At 39.7% G+C, this 17,853-nt stretch overlaps 2 long non-coding RNA genes across 2 annotated transcripts in view; one reads left to right on the forward strand and one right to left on the reverse strand.

Moving 5' to 3' along the window:
* The window catches only part of LOC132771469 (uncharacterized), a 268,306-nt gene that overhangs the window by 174,159 nt on the left and 76,294 nt on the right, over positions 1-17,853 (forward strand). The window lies entirely within an intron of this gene.
* LOC137096737 (uncharacterized) overlaps positions 1-17,853 on the reverse strand; it is a 110,014-nt gene that overhangs the window by 32,471 nt on the left and 59,690 nt on the right. The gene's annotated exons all lie outside the window — the stretch shown is intronic.

Genomic DNA, 17,853 nt, shown 5'->3' on the forward strand with positions numbered 1-17,853 from the left:
ACTTCTTGTGGGGCTGCATGCCTGAAGAGGGTTGAAATCAGTGTTGGCTGCTGCCACATCAACACAGGAAACTTCCCATGTTGCATAAGGAACAACAGGAGAAAGCCAGATGGAGGATGCTTCCTCCCATGAAATGGGGTAAGTGGGAAAGAGGATGATGCAGGGCGTGGGGTGACAGGATGCCCACACCTCATGCCAATCCTCGCTGGATTCGCCATGATCCATGGTGAATCCAGTAGTTAATGTGATGAGGTTCTCCATGGTTGTCTTAGACATTTACATAAATGTCTTGCGTACTGCCTGCAGTGGACTCTGCACAATATGCTTCCATTGTACTTAATAAAAAGGAAAAATGGCCTGTTCAGAAAATCTTGCAAATGCTGGTTTTTTATCAGTAAATATATGGCTTTTTTACTTATTTTATATATTTATAAACATAAAAAAATCGTGATCAAAAGGGGGTCCCACGTAGAAAACTCCAAGAAGCCTTGGAATAGCCCGAAGTCGCCTAGTAAATTTCATGGTCATCCAAATGTGCTTCCAGTTTTCCCTGGCTAAACTCCATTACACCATAGTTTGCCAGGTTATCATTCAAGGACTGTCAGTATTCTATTATGTCCAAAATCTGCTCAGTCTACACATTGGCACAGAGGCAGTTACCATGCCAGAACTGTTAACTGCAATCGAAAGCGAAAATATTTTTGAACATTCAGTACAGCCCAAACCCTGCCTCCACATAAAAGGACAGACCATTATTTGTTCCCAATTTTAAGAAATTGCCTATTTCTCCACAGCTCTTTCAGTCAGTATATACTTATCGAAGGTTTCCCATTGTAGCCTGCAGATTCAGAGAACTCTCGATGTACAGAGAAAAAGACATTCCAATTATTTAGGTGAAATTGCTTAGGAATGAGACTTTTCAGTTCGCCTCTAGTATCTGCTAATCAGGGCCATTAAGAGAGGCTTCTTAGAGGATTTTTAATTTATTTATGGAGAGAGGTATTTTTGCATGAAAACCCAGTTAAGCTTGACAGCTTGTTTACAATAGGGCCCTGAAGACACATTATACAATGCACAACAATATAAATATACATTTGAGATGCACACTTGAGCTCATAACATTTGTTAAACATCTGAAGTGCATAGCGATCAGGTATTCAGGATGGGCTAATTCCCCACTTAAATATGATGCCAGTTAGGGGACTGCTTTGTGCCTTGATAACACCAGAATACCGTGTTGCCAGGTGTGAATTTCCTGAATAACAACTAATAGTCATGGCAGTTACAGAAAGAAGCTAAAGGACTGGCAGGTTGTTTCAAATCATAGAATCATAGAGTTTGAAGAGACCTCATGGGCCATCCAGTCCAACCCCCTGCCAAGAAGCAGGAATATTGCATTCAAAGCACCCCTGACAAATTGCCATCCAGCCTCTGTTTAAAAGCCTCCAAAAGAAGAAGCCTCCACCACACATAGGGACAAAGAGTTCCACTGCTGAACAGCTCTCACAATCAGGAAGTTCTTCCTAATGTTCAGATGGAATCTCCGTTCTTGTAGTTTGAAGCCATTGTTCCATGTCCTAGTCTCAAGGGTAGCAGATGACAAGCTTGCTCCCTCCTCCCTATGACTTCCTCTAACATATTTATACATGGCTATCATGTCTTCTCTTTCAAGCTAAACATGCCCAGCTCTTTAAGCTGCTCCTCATAGGGCTTGTTCTCCAGACCCTTGATCATTCAAATCAAATACATGTTAGAATGTATCTTTTCACTAGAACTATCTTTTACCACCTCCTTCCCCAAATAACTTGATCCATGGATTTCTTCATTTCTGCCATTTTTATGTTCATTCAGTAGTCATTTGATTTCATTTTGCACTGTTCTGAAATTTAGACCCCATCTACATTTAATGCAGTTTCAAACTGGTATTGGTTTTGCTATGAAGATGATTGCACAGGAAATTCTGGAACCAGTTTGAGACATGGATTGTGATTGCACAAACCACAGAACACAAATGTGTATAATGAGCATTCTTTCTCACACTTTTGTATGAGTTTATCAGCCACTGCAATGTGAAGCTAGCCTCGAACTGCATTAAGTGTTCATTGTAGAAGGGAGCATACACTAATAATAATAATAATAATAATAATAATAATAATAATACTTTATTTATACCCCGCTACCATCTCCCCAAGGGACCCGGTGCAGCTTACATGAGGCCGAGCCCAAAATACAACAATACAAGCAATAACAACAACAATACAAGCAATTTAAAACAACAAAACAATAAAGCAATAACATAAGCATTATGTTCATATCACCACCACAAAATATAACCTGCGCTATCTTTGAGCAGAAACCCTCATCCCTGCCCATAAGATAGCATCTTTTAATACACAATTTACCCTAAAATGTATAAGTTTCTTGAGACACATTTGAGACTAAAAACTATATAAAGCAATCTTGTGAGCAAATGGAAAGATACTTGTTCTCATATGCTTGTGTGTATAAGAGTCTGTCTTATCTGAAGTGCTTGGAACCACAAGTGTTTGGGATTTTTTACTTTTACAGATTTTGGAATACCTGCATTTGCATAAACATACACAACGGGATAACTTGGAGATGGGACCAACATCTAAACGTGAAATTTATTTATGATTCATATACCTTGTACACATAGCCTGAAAGTAATTTTATACACAATATTTTTTAATAATTTTATTCATCGAACATAGTTTAGGTTCCTTGAACCAACAGAAAGGAAAGTTGTTACTATCTCATCCACCAGGTGGAGAACTTTGGAATTTAGAGTCTTTGGGATTTCAGAATTTTGAATATGGGATGCAAAGTGTGTGGCAGCCATTCAGAGAGCAGGTGAGTAGACAAGGCAGCCAACCATTATTTAAGTTCCAATATGTGAACCAGTCTTCAGATAAACTGAAACACAGATTTTAACATGATTTTAATAATTGTTTTTTAATGTTTTTTTAATGTAATAATTGTCATTTTAATGTTTGGTTTTAATGTAAATGTTTATTGTATTTTATGTTTACGTTTTGGCATCGAATTGCTGCCTAATGTGTAACACCACTCTGAGTCCCCTTTGGAGTAGAGAAGGCTGGGTTATAAATGAAGTAAGTAAGTAAATAAATAATTGATAATGTGAAACCTAAATTTGAACAACTTTACATTTTCAAGATTAAAGAGTTTTCAGGTTGGAACTTTTTTCCACTTTCTTTCTTGCTTTATTTCTTTCTCAGGCAATAGACCATATAACCCTACAATATCTAGCTCTACATAAATCATACAATATATGTTATGGGTTCATAAATGTACCTGGCTTGACTCTTATCATAGGTTTTATAGGAGCTGTGAGATATGAATTTATATTTGCGCACATGAGTGCTTTGAGGATTATCAGTTCTGCAAATTTTCTGCACAGGAAAGAGTATTTCATTGTTCCAAATCTTAGGTCTCCATCAGTTTGGTTGAGAATATTAATATCTTATCTCCACATTTTCAGCATGTACCAAAGTATTTGCTGCCATGGAGTCTGAGCTGCTTTCAGAGAGCAGCATTGGGAGCAATAGCCTTCTGCAGAATTAGAAATGTTTGTTATAAAATTCATTGAATAATTAAGCAAACAGTGACCTCTTTGTAGATATTTTGTGAACACAGAAGACCGTTAAATTCTGTGTGCTGAATTATTTATTGTGAATGATCGAGACAGATTTAATAGTTCTTAATTTTAAGTGCTTTTGGTTAAGGAAACAGCTACATAAATCAGTCAACAGTTTTAATCCATTTTGAGGCAAACTGGATATTCCTAATTCATGCACTTGTCACTTCTGCATGTGCTTTGTTCTCTTGCCACCTCTGAAACTCCAGTGAGTTGATTTCATTTGAACAATCAGCAGAAAGGACATTCCTTCTACACTGTAAACTCCTTCCTATGGTTTCTATGCTGCAATTCATAGATGGTGGTATAGTTGAGCCAGTCTTGCAGGATCAATGTAGGCAGATATCTTGATGGACAAGAATGATGCAGAAGTCATTTCTCACTTCCTCTTCTGCTTGAGCTCAGTAGCAGTGGTCACAGTAGTGAGAACATTTACACACACACACATCATCATCATCATCATCTTCATCTTCATCTTCTTCCTTTTCTATCTTTTGTTGCTGACTCCACAACTGCATACCCTTAATCTCAAACATCTTTCTGGATTAACCATTGTTCAATTATTATTTTTTGTTATCTACCAGATCTGCAGAATGTCAGCTGATGGTGCTGTTAATAACAAGAATGATGGTACCACTTTTCCATGAGGTTTGGTTTGAGGTTCTTAGAACTACTCCTCAGAGGCTCGAAGTAACAAATAGCTTGCAATTAATTTCTTTTCTCAATAAGAAATGGTATAGCTTCCTTATCTTATTATTACAAATTAATAAAGTAATTCTTTATCTCAATAACTTATAACTGTTTGCATCGAGAAGAAATACCACCCTGATTCCAATGGCAGCTTTCCTTCCCAAATAAAGAATATATCTGGAATTTAGCAATTTTTAAAAGGGTTACATTTTCTCTCCTTGCCTAATGTGATCTTCACAATAGCAATAGCAGCAACAGCTGCTACCACAGTATATGCAACAGGAAAATACTAATATGTATTTGATGCAAAGGTCTTTAGGGAAGCCATTCTCCTTTTAATCTTGGTCTCCCATTGGGAATAATAACTCTGATTTACCTTACTAAGATGTTGTAATTTATTTATTTTAATCTTGAAATTTTGTTTATTTTATTTTTCCATTTCATTTATTTTATTTTATTTTTAAGAGACTTTGGACATTTTTGATAATTTTTCAGGGGATAAATTGGAAAGAGAGTGCACAGCCCACATTTTTCAAAAATGTGTTATAAATGTCACCAAATGTGAAAATGTTGACATGCTACATTGGAGTATTTTTATGCAAGGCATCTCTCCTTTTTATTATAATCATATTTTCAGATCACTAAGCATCATTAGGTTCACCCAGTGCAGTAATTCACGGTGTCATCCCTATGGATCTCCTGCCATATAAAACCACACCACAATATTGTAGCAACAGAAAATTTGACAAAATCAGTAACTATAAAAAGTCAGTGGCAATGAAAATAACACTGTGGGCTTGTAGTGCATGCATGTGAGACCACATGACTCAGGCTATCATTGTAGTTGGGTAATGATGACAGCTCTGACTAGAGTGCTTGCACATTGGAAAGTTCCAAAAGTTTTGGTGTTGTCAGTATATTGATTCAGCACATGTAAGCTGGACTTAGAAAAATATGCCTTGTGATTATATGAAACCATTTCAAACCAAACTCCATAGCTCGACCAGGGAGAATATTTTTTAAAGGGAGCATTTATTCAGAGTGATACATTTCTAGTGGACACTGCAGAAGAATACAGCCCCAGGGAACAAGTGGATTTAACCTTGTAACTCTTTATTTTGCCACAAATACAGAACACAACTGTCCAAAAGCATTCAGAGAATATGGGCACTTCCCTCATCTTATATATAGCTTTAATACTCCAAGAAATAAAAATGCTGAACTGTGGCCTTCTATCTCCCTATGTGTCTAAACTATCCTGAGTTAAGGACAACAGATGTTCCATGGCTGCAAAAGCTTTCATCCAGCACAATCATAGAGCATTTCCATTAAAAGTTGAAAATCTAACTATGGCAGTCCCATTGCTGCATGATTAATTACTTTTATGGGTGGCACAGTGCATTAGGGAAGAGCCTGATGCCCCCAGGGTATGGCTTTTCTGGCCTTTATATGCTTGCCAACCTCTATCTCAGTTTTTTCTGCTTTCTTTCTTTTAATAACTCAAGTATCAAGCAGACATCCAATTGTTGGCAATTAGGCTTCCTTCCTTCCTTCCTTCCTTCCTTCCTTCCTTCCTTCCTTCCTTCCTTCCTTCCTTCCTTCGGTCTGTTGAAAGCATTTCTTTTCTTGTTTTGAATCTTTATTTGTTCATTTATAGCACTGGACAAGAAAGCAGCCACTTCCAGTTTTCTGGTGGGGGAAAACAGACTGGGATGGGGAAAATATTGTGGGATGCATCTTAAAGTTCACAACTGTCCGACTGGGGCAAAAACTGGGTGATCAAGACAACACAGCAGAGTGTTGGGCTGGATCCCAAAGTTTGCATGCACTCAGCCATGGTATTGTGGCTCCCACCTTTGTCTCTTTAGACCAGTGGTTCCCAACCAGTGATCTGTGGACCACAGGTGATCCGCGAAAACCAAATAAGTGGTCTATGGGGTGGTGGGGGGACGGGACACACACACGTATTTCCCAGAAAACCTGAGTCAGAGCAGTATGTCTGTTGAGTGTTAATCCCCCCCTCAAACACACACCCTTATCCTGCTGGCCCTACCCTTCTCCTTCGTCCCAGAGCCCTGGTTCCCATTAGCGCTCAGGCTTAGAGTGTTTCTTTCCCCAGGCTCAGCCAAAGGGAGGTGAGAGCATCCATGTGTTCCCTTCTATTGCTTCCTCATGAGGAGCCAGTGATGATGGAGCTATCCCTGGCCCCTGTCTTCACTTCACTGGGGGCTTCAACTCCTTGCAATACAGTCTATGAACAGAGCTTCCTTCATGCTAGTAGTGCAGGTAAGGAATTAAAGATACAACCCCTTCCATTTTGTCCAATTTTGTTTCCTTCCTTTCCTGCTCTTGAAGAGGCTGCTGCTGCCAGAGCCCCATCTGCAGCCTGCTCCTTTCAACCCAGCCCCCTGCCTTATGGGCTTGCAAGGAAGGATCTGACATTGAGCAAAGGGTGGGGGAAGGATGGAAGTGTTGGATCCTTTCTTCCTTGCATGGGCTTGAAACTGCTATTGCCAGAGCCCCATTTGCAGGCCCAGGTGGCAGGGGGCTGGGTTACAAGGAGATTGCAAATGGGGCTCTGGCAGTAGTCCCCTCAAGCGCAGATAAAAAAGGGTCCAACACTGAGCAAAGGGAGGGAGCAGGAATGGTGACATTGAATCCTTAATTCTTTACCTTCTTTTGAGGCAAGGAAGAAAGTCCAGTTCACAGGCTGTATTGTAAGGAGGGGGAGGAGGCAGTCACAGCCTGCAGTTCAGTGAAGGCAGGGGCCATGAGAAGCTCCATCACTGGCTCTTCATGAGGAAGCAATGGAAAGGAAGGAAGCATGTATCCACATGCACTTTCTCCCTTTGGCTGAGCCAGTGGAAGAGCTCTTGGGAGCCCATTCTCCCAGACTGGATCTTGAAGCCCAAGAACACACTTCAAAAGCCAGTTTGGGCATCTCCTACTATCAGGATCCAGTCTACTATTACTCATTGCCACGACATGCACATAGCATTGATCAATAGCATCAATCCAAGGATTCCCTACCTAGTGAAAGTAATGCAAACTCAAATATCACATTAATTTTTTCATTAAGTCTCATTGTGGTATTTTGTCTGTATATCACATAATAAAAGATTTTGTGATATCTTTTATTTTGTAATAATGTTAATAGGATTAAAACATTCTAGTTGTTTGGATGATGGGGCAAGGGATTGATTGATCTTGATGATCCACAATGTATCCAATTTTTGTCTCAGTGATCCACACTCTCTTAAAGGTTGGAAATCACTGCTTTAGACCAAGGGGCCATTTGTCTGGTAACCTCTATCTGTCTGGAGGTCCCTTCAGGTGCTTAAATTATGAAATATATATTGTCCAAACTAGCCCTCTGTATCAGTGAAAACCCACTCTGTGACCTTGAATAAGTCCCCCTCTTCTTTTTTTTTTTTTTTGCTTTAAAGCAACATTTTTCTAAAGCTCTTCAGAAAAAATCTTGCCAGCAAAAGCATCCTCCATATAGTCCTGATCTTACCCCCATAAATCATCATTGCTATCTTCCCCTCTCCTTGTTACACACCAAGGAAGTTACAGAGGGGACACGTGCACACACAAGAACATTTGTAAGGAGAGCAGCAGCCTGAAGAACAGTTGTAATAGTTGTCATTGTGTATCTTCAATTCATTTTCTACTTATAGTGACCCTTTCATGGGATGTTCATGCCAAGATTATGTTCAAAGAAGGTTTGCCTTGCCTTCCTTTGAGAAAACATGACTTGCCCAAGGGCTCTAGTTCAACACTCAAATCACTCTTAAATAAACATTGAGTGGGACATTTCTATGTGTTGCACTGGGTTGCTGAACCCTAAGCTGTATACCTAGACCAAAATGTAATAAGACTTAACAAAATGGTGTCAGTTTTGCCCATCTAGGCCCATTCTCCACTGCCATATAATCGAGATTATCAGATTAGTTAATCCACATTATCTGCTTTGAACTGTTTGTGCTTCTCTTGTTAGATTCAGGCCCATCACATTTAGGGACTCCTGAAACCGAGACCCCTCCTACACCTGCCATAAAACATCCAGATTATCCGCTTTGAACTGGATTATATGGCTATGTAGACTCAAATAATCCAGTTCAAAGCAGATAATGTGAATTATTTGCTTTGCTTATCTGGATTATATGGCATTATAGAAGGGGCCTCAGTCTCTGGAGTCCCAAAATGTGATGGGTCTGGATCTAACAAGTGAAGCACAGTCATGCTGTTTAACTGCCATTTGGAAGTGAATTAGCATTGTTCATCTTGCCAGCACACAACAACTTAATAACAGCTAACCTTCCAGTTGCATTCTCCCATAAATTTATCAGTGTAGTTTTAAAATGTGAATGTATTTCTTCACTAACTAACTTCTTGAAAGAAATGATAAGTCATTTCAGTAATTTTTCCACTACAAGAAAGCTGTTCAGTTTTCAAAGACTAGTTGTAGTTTGAACTTTTGTCCTTGCAAAATTTGTGCGTGTGCGTGTGCATGCATTTGTCGAGAAAACAGCATTTTTCCTGATTTTTTGTGCAAAAAGGTCCTGTGTAAATATAGTGTAGAATAAATACAGAAGCATGAAAGTTATTCTCAATCCAAAATTCATCTTCTAAAGGTCCCCCAACACTTGAGAAATATGTTTTCCAGCCACTTTTAAATTAAAATAAATACTCTTTTCAACTATTTTTAAGCTTCAAAAAGTTCCAAAGTGTGTGTTAATATGTGTATTTTTACAATAAATGTTTTAGAATATTCTACAATACAATGTATTAAAGATACGTATTTTGCATTAAAATGTGTGTGAAATGAATATTTGATAGACTATGAGAAGAAAAATACATATTTATGGGGAAATTAATATAAAATGTGTATTTTATGAAAAACCAGGAATATAATACTTGCAAATTTTAATACAGATTTTTCCACTCTAACCAAAAACCTCAGAAATTAATGCAAAATGAGACATATATAGGAATGGATACATAAAAATAGTCAAATTTGTCCATCCCCATGTACATCTTTAGTTGAAGCTGCAAAGAAAAATATCCTAAAATACAGACTTGTGTTCTGTATATATTAGATGAGCTATGAACATGTGACACACTCATGATCTGTATAAATGATATGCTAATCGCATTTGGAAATTGGATATTGTTTTGAGTCAGGAACAACAAAATCATTTGAGGGTATTTTAGAACTTTGGCACAAAGAAAACATGTTTGTAAAACTTGAGGTATATTCTGATAAAAGGTCCAGGCATTATTAGATAGATAGATGATAGATAGATAGATAGATAGATAGATAGATAGATAGATAGAGGTTTCTGAAGGTGCAAAACCAAGATTACTAGGTCTAGCAATAATAACCCATTTTAGATATTCATCAAAATGTTCACTCATTCTACTAGGTTTAATTAAGGTTATGGTTGTTAGAATATCTGATAATCAGGACATAAATGTTTAACACTGCATGACAGCTGAACTATTTGTAGCAAACTATGAATTAAACCTTTAATGAATTTGGATGATGGAAAAGCACAGTGTAAAATTTACATCTTTGAAGTTCACAGGAGATAAGCGATTCATAATTCATTATCTGGCATCCATAAAATTGTAATTTGCTGTTTAGATTATGGACCTCCTCACTTGTTTAAGGTATAATTCCATTTTTGGTGGCTTTTGACAAATGCTACCTGAGCATTTGTTAAAATGCTCCTATATTCATTGGGTCTCCAGGTATAGGAGCATTTTAACAAATGCTCAGGTAGCCTTAGTGGTGAGGCTCATGGCAGAGGTTATCCATAAGTAATTGTGTTATTTGCACAGACTGACTGGTCCAGTTATAATCTGAAGTACTTCGTTATCATTTGAAAAATAAAGATGGTTGGTAACTGACACAGAGAGAAGCATGAAGGTCCAGAACAGTGAGATATGATTCCGAAAGCTTTCTAAAGATATTGACTGTTAACACGATCACTACGGTGATGTTTAATAAAAGTAGATGGGGTTGGATCAAAGCATTTTGTTGTCTAAGGCAATATGGTACAAGACCACATTCACACACACATACAAATTACACATACAATTGAAACAGTCAGTGAACTTTACTTCAACTCTGGTGACAGGATAGCATGGAGGGCATAGAGAGAATAGCACAGTCCATTCAAAGCCCTGTTCCCTAACAGTATGGCACCAATCTGTATACTTCAGAATCTGTCACCTAAAGCAATAGCCTCACTAATGATAGATCCTACCTTGACAATGGGGGAAAAAATCTTCACATTATCTCTCTCTCCCCACCCTTTAGTGTTCACACATGCACACATGCCAATGAGATTCTAGGTTTCATTCAAGGTGCCAGTTCTTTATTATTCCTCTTGGCCCATGGGAAATATATTTTAGAGAGCTCTTGCCATTTTTTGTCAACTATTGTCATTCAGATAAGGAACTATTTTTAAATAAGCAATGCATGGAAGTGGAAGAAGACAACAGAATAGGAAGGACACGAGACCTCTTCCAGAAAATTAGAAACATTGGGATTTCTTCAAGATATTAATACAAGAATTGGACATGGGAGAAAAATTTAACAACGCAATTAATGCTATTTATAATTATCAAAAAGCCAAAGTGAAAATAAATGGACAATTGACACAAGAATTTGAAATTGCGAAGGGCACTAGACAAGGATGCCCATTATCCCCATTGATTTTTATAATGGCTATGGAGATCCTAATGAAGAAAATTAGAGAAGACGAAAATATAAAAGGAACGAAAATCGGCAAATTCGAATATAAAATACGGGCGTTTGCAGATGATTTATTAGGAACAATTGAAGATCCAGATAAAAACTTACAATATTGGATAACGAAAATAGAGGAATTTGGAAAAGTGGCTGGATTCAAAATGAATAGGAAGAAAACAAAACTATTATTCAAAAATGTGAAAAAGGAGAGACAAATAAAGATTCAACAACAATTGGGGATAGAGAGTGTAAAGAAAATTAAATACTTAGGAGTCTGGATTACCGCGAGAAATTGTCAGCTTCTGAAGAATAACTACAAAATAGTTTGGAATAAAATTCAAAAGGATTTACAAAAATGGAATTACCTAAATCTATCACTCCTGGGTAGAATATCGTTAATAAAGATGAATGTTCTTCCAAGACTTATATTCCTATTCCAAAATATACCGGTAATAAGAAATCAAACCTTATTTAAAAAATGGAAGAAAGATCTACTTAAGTTTATTTGGAAAGGGAAAAGGCCAAGAATAAATTACATAAACCTAATTGACAAAAAAACGAGAGGAGGTCTGGGATTCCCAGACTTGAAAACCTATCATGAGGCTTGTGCTCTATCATGGATAAGAGATTGGATGAATTTGAACAAGGAAAAGTGCTTAAACTTAGAGGGCCATGATTTGAGGGTAGGTTGGCACGCTTATGTGTGGTATAATAGAGAATCTAAGGAAAAAAACTTTGGGAATCATTTCGTGCGAGCCTCCCTATTGAGGACATGGTTAAGATACAAAGCCCTCTTTTATAAAGCTACACCTCTTTGGGTCTCGGCGATGGAGGCCCACCAAAGAAGACTCTTAGGATGGAGGATTTGGCCAAGATACAAGGACATTTTGTTGAAAGGGGAAATGAAGATTAAATCGTTTGAACAACTCAAGAACATGTTTGGGAATATAACCTGGTTCCATTATCTCCAAATTAAAGAGCATTTCAAACAAGATCAAAAAATTGGATTTGACTGGGAAGAAAACACATGGGACAAAGTTTTAAAAATTGAGAAGAAGGTAGTCACAATTCTTTATAATAAATTGATCCAATGGCAAACGGAAAAGGAGCAAGTTAAAAATTGTATGATTAAATGGGCCGAAAATTTAAGAAGGCCCATTCAATTTAGAGAATGGGAACAAATGTGGAATAAAAAGTTGAAATATACTTATGCCATGGACTTGAAGGAAAACTGGTATAAAATGTTTTATAGATGGTATTTGACTCCGAATAAACTAAGCCATATGTACCCAAATGTCTCAGATAAGTGTTGGAAATGTGGAGAACAAACGGGCACATTTTTCCACATGTGGTGGACGTGTAAAGAAACAATTAAGTTCTGGGCATCTATACATGAAGAAATACAAAAGATATTGAAGAGAAGTTTTAAAAAGAAACCTGAATATTATTTACTAGGATTTACGGACTCTGATCTTAAAGTGGAGGAAAATGAAGATAAACTACTCACGTACTTTACTACTGCGACAAGAATTACTTATGCCAAATTTTGGAAAAATGAACAGATACCTACTGCTGAAGAATGGTTGGAGAAAGTTAAAGAAATTAGAGACATGGACGAACTGACATTTTTAATGAGAAGAAATACCGGGAAACCGCTAAAGAGAACAGATTGGACTTCTTTTTATGACTATGAAAAGAAATTTAGAAAAATATTAGAGGATAAGAATAAGAAAGAGTAAAAGAAGTTGACGGAAAAGATCCTGATGTTGGAGTGGAAGTCATTTTAGAATAGTTTAGGTTAGTTTAGTCTTCTTTTTTGTTTTGTTTTTGTGTTTTTTTTTCCTTTTCTTTTCCTACTTTTCTATCTCCTTTTCATTGTTCCCCCTCTTTCGTTGTTTTGTTTTATAAAATACTTAATAAAAATCATTTAAAAAAAAAAAGAAACATTGGAGGTAAATTTCAGGCAAAAATTGGTATGATAAGAAACAAAGATGGCAGGGACCTAACAGAAGCTGAAGAGGTCAAGAGAAGGTGGTGAGACTATACAGAAGATCTGTATAGGAAGGATAATTAATATTGAGGATAGTTTTGACAGTGTGGTGAATGAATTAGAACCAGACATCCTGAGGAGTGAGGTTGAATGGGCCTTAAGAAGCATTGCTAACAACAAGGCAGCAGGAGACGACGGGATCCCAGCTGAACTGTTTAAAATCTTAAAAATGATGCTGTCAAGGTGATGCATGCCATATGCCAGCAAATATGGAAAACACAAGAATGGCCATTAGACTGGAAAAAATCAACTTATATCCCCATACCAAAAAAGGGAAATGTGAAAGACTGCTCAAACTTCCGTACAGTGGCCCTTATTTCTCATGCCAGTAAGGTAATGCTCAAGATCCTGCAAGGAAGACTCCAGCAATACATGGAGCGAAAGTTGCCAGATGTTCAAGCTGGGTTTAGAAAAGGCAGAGGAACGAGAGACCAGATTGCCAATATCTGCTGGATAATGGAGAAAGGCAGGGAGTTTCAGAAAAACATCTATTTCTGCTTCATTGACTATTCTAAAGCCTTTGACTGTGTGGATCATACTAAATTGTGGCAAGTTCTTGGTGGGATGGGCATCCCAAGCCACCTTGTCTCTCTCCTGAGGAATCTGTACAAGGACCAAGTAGCAACAGTCAGAACTGACCACGGAACAACAGACTGGTTCAAGATTGGGAAAGGCGTACGGCAAGGCTGCATACTTTCACCCAACCTTTTTAACTTGTATGCAGAACACATCATGCGATGTGCAGGGCTTGATGAATGCAAAGCTGGGGTGAAAATTGCTGGAAGAAACATTAACAACCTCAGATATGCAGATGACACCACTCTGATGGCCGAAAGCGAGGAGGAGCTGAAGAGCCTTCTAATCAAGGTGAAAGAAGAAAGCGCAAAAGCTGGGTTGCAGCTAAACATCAAAAAAACCAAGATTATGGCAACAAGAATGATTGACAACTGGAAAATAGAGGGAGAAAATGTGGAGGCCGTGACAGACTTTGTATTTCTAGGTGCAAAGATTACTGCAGATGCAGACTGTAGCCAGGAAATCAGAAGACGCTTACTTCTTGGGAGGAGAGCAATGTCCAGTTTCGATAAAATAGTAAAGAGTAGAGATATCAGACTGGCAACAAAGATCCGCCTAGTCAAAGCCATGGTATTCCCCGTAGTAACCTACGGATGTGAGAGCTGGACCTTAGGGAAGGCTGAGCGAAGGAAGATCGATGCTTTTGAGCTGTGGTGTTGGAGGAAAGTTCTGAGAGTGCCTTGGACTGCGAGAAGATCCAACCAGTCCATCCTCCAGGAAATAAAGCCCGACTACTCATTGGAGGGAAGGATACTAGAGACAAAGTTGAAGTACTTTGGCCACATCATGAGGAGACAGCAAAGCCTAGAGAAGACAATTATGCTGGGGAAAGTGGAAGGCAAAAGGAAGAGGGGCCGACCAAGGGCAAGATGGATGGATGGCATCCTTGAAGTGACTGGACCGACCTTGAAGGAGCTGGGAGTGGTGACGGCTGACAGGGAGCTCTGGCGTGGGCTGGTCCATGAGGTCACGAAGAGTCGGAGACGACTGAACGAATGAACAACAACAACATTGTCATTCAGAGAATGCTATTTTGAGTTTATTCTGTTTTAAAAGTAATACCGTCTTCTCTGAGGTTATCTCATTGTGGTGACATGAACCAGCTAAGACATTCAAGGTTCCTCGTTTATGAAAAGGCTGTGGATCTTCAAAGGGATGGACAGATAATGTTCTTTGGGCTAGTGCAGTGGTTCTCAATTCGTGGGTCCCCAGGTGTTTTGGTCTACAACTCCCAGAAATCCCAGCCAGTTGAAGGTCAAAACATCAGGGGACCCACAGGTTGAGAACCACTGTGCTAGTGGATTAGATTCCTAGGGTCAACCAGCCCTCTGACCACATCCCACAAATACACAGTCACGGCCATGACCACAGGGCTTTCCTAAGGAGAGAAGCAAGAAAGAAGCATGTAGATGCCCTCCCTAGGAGGCATCAAGACTATCCTGGGAGCAGCCCCAATAACATAGGCAACATGGTGCTACAAAAGAAGCTGCTAAAGTGTTCACATCTCCACCCACTGCATCATAGGAGGTAATTGTGTGAAGGCTTCCTCTTTGTTTCATCCGGTCCTGTTTAGTTTTGTTGATAAGTGTCAGTGCATCAGACAAAAGGGACTGACCAGGAAATCAGGGGGGAAAATCTCCTTTCTCCCACTGGAGAACAAGGCAATTGTCACCCAGAAGAAGGGTAATAATAATAATAATAATAATAATAATAATAATAATCTTTATTTATACCTCGCCACCATCTCCCCAGTGGGGACTCAGGGCGGCTTACATGAGGCCAAGCCCGAACAACAAATTACAATAAAAATAAAACCAAAACACAACCAAAAATGCAAACAATAAACAGCAACATCATAATAAAATAAAACATGTAAATACATAACAATATAAAGTTACAATAGATGCAATCACAATGACAATGGGTGGGCTGCATGTAATGATTAAAAGAGAGACTAATTAAAACTAATTAAAAACATGGGATAAAAAGAGACAGATTATTTGCGGAGGAGAGCTCATTATAGCAGGGGTTGTGGAATCAAGCTTTGCCACAGAGGGGGGACGACATATACTCCAATGAAAGAACGTTGAGGCTAAGCAGTAGTGTGGGATTGTATACCTTTTCTCCAAAGGTGCAGCAGAAGAGCCAGGTTTTAAGATCCTTTTTAAAGGTTTCTAGGGTAGGGGCTTTCCTAATTTCTCCAGGTAGTGAGTTCTAAAGTCGGGGGACCACATAGGAGAAAGCTCTCTCCCTTGTGCTAACCAGGTGAGCTTGTGAAACTGGCAGGGGCAAAAGAAGGGCCTCCCCAGATGAACGGAGGGCCCGAGTTGGTACATGGAGGGAGATACGGTCACGAAGGTAGACTGGTCCCAAACCGTTTAGGGCTTTGTAGGTGATAACCTGCACCTTGAATTGGGACCAGAAAATAAATGGCAGCCAGTGGAGCTCCTTAAACAGCGGGGTTGACCGCTCCCTGTAAGTTGCCCCAGTTATAAATCTGGCTGCTGAGCATTAGACAAGTTGTAGTTTCCAGGCCGTCTTCAAGGGTAGCCCCATATAGAGAGCATTACAGTAAACCAGTCTAGAGGTAACTAAGGCATGGACTACCATGGTCAAGTCAGACTTCACGAGGTAAGGTCGTAGTTGGCGCACAAGTTTTAATTGAGCGAAGGCACTCCCGGCCACCGCCGACACCTGTGCCTCAAGTGTCAGCACTGAGTCCAGGAGGACCCCCAAACTGCGGACCTGTGACTGCAGGGGGAGTGCAACCCCGTCCAGCACAGGTTGCCACCCAATACCTCGGTCAGCCAAGTGACTGACCTGGAGGACCTCTGTCTTGTCAGGATTGATCCTCAGCTTGTTCTTCCTCATCCAGGTGGTCACAGCAGCCAGGCACTGGTCCAGTATCCTCGGGGCTTCCTTGGAGTCAGGTGGAAAAGAGTTGTGGAGTTGGGTGTCATCTGCGTAGAGATGGCACCATACTCCAAAACTCTGGATGACCTCACCCAGTGGTTTCATGTAGATATTAAATAGCATGGGAGACAGAATAGAACCTTGTGGGACCCCACAGGTCAACAGCCAGGGGTCTGAGCAGGAGTCCCTCAGCTTCACCAACTGGGAACGACCCTCCAGGAAGGACCGAAGCCACAATAAAACCGTGCCCCCAAGTCCCATCCCAACGAGCCTCCCCAGAAGGATACCATGGTCGATGGTATCGAAAGCCGCTGAGATATCCAAGAGAACCTGCAGGGTCACACTCCCCCTATCCAGTTCCCTACGGAGGTCATCCACCAAGGCAACCAAAGCCATCTTGTTACTGTGCCCAGGTCTAAAGCCAGACTGCGAACGATCCAGATAATCGGTGTCATCGAGGAATCCCTGAAGCTGCGAGGCAACCATCCGCTCCAAAACCTTGCCCAAGAAAGGGAGGTTGGAAATTGGTCTGTAGTTGTTACATACAGTCGGGTCAAGGGAGGTTTTCTTTACTAGAGGTTTTACCACCGCCTGTTTAAGGCAGGACGGGAATTTCCCCTGGCCCAATGAAGCATTTATTATTGCAACAAATCATTCCAACAACCCTTCTCTGGCCAGTTTAACTAGCCAGGACAGGCAAGGAACCAGAGCGCAAGTGGTCACCCTCACTGTCTATGGTACATGATACATGTGACACCAACCCCCCCACCCCACTTCCACTGTAGCTTCCTGGGAGCGACACCAACTTTAGTGATGACACTGACCTGTAGTTATGCTGACAGGTTTTTTTAGGTTGATTTTTGACCAAAATTTCTGAATTTCTGCATGAGTGTATATGGTAATTTCAAATATTAGAGGTTTGTTGTTCTTGCATGTCATCAAGTAATTTCTGACTTGTAGAGATTCTAAGATCCTAAGACCCTATCATGGGGATTTCTTAATAAACTTGTTGAGATGGCATTTGCCTTTAACTCCTTTTGAGCCTGAGAGAGTGTGGCTTGTTCAAGGTCACCCGGTGGATTTCTATGGCTGAGGGGGATTCAAAACCTGGTCTCTAGTGTCATAGTCCAAATCACAAACTGCTACAGCATGCTAAGTCTCTGTGGAAATTTAAGTGTCCTCAAA

The sequence above is a fragment of the Anolis sagrei genome, chromosome 3 (assembly GCF_037176765.1).
Source record: "Anolis sagrei isolate rAnoSag1 chromosome 3, rAnoSag1.mat, whole genome shotgun sequence".
NCBI classification, from domain to species: Eukaryota; Metazoa; Chordata; class Lepidosauria; order Squamata; family Dactyloidae; genus Anolis; species Anolis sagrei.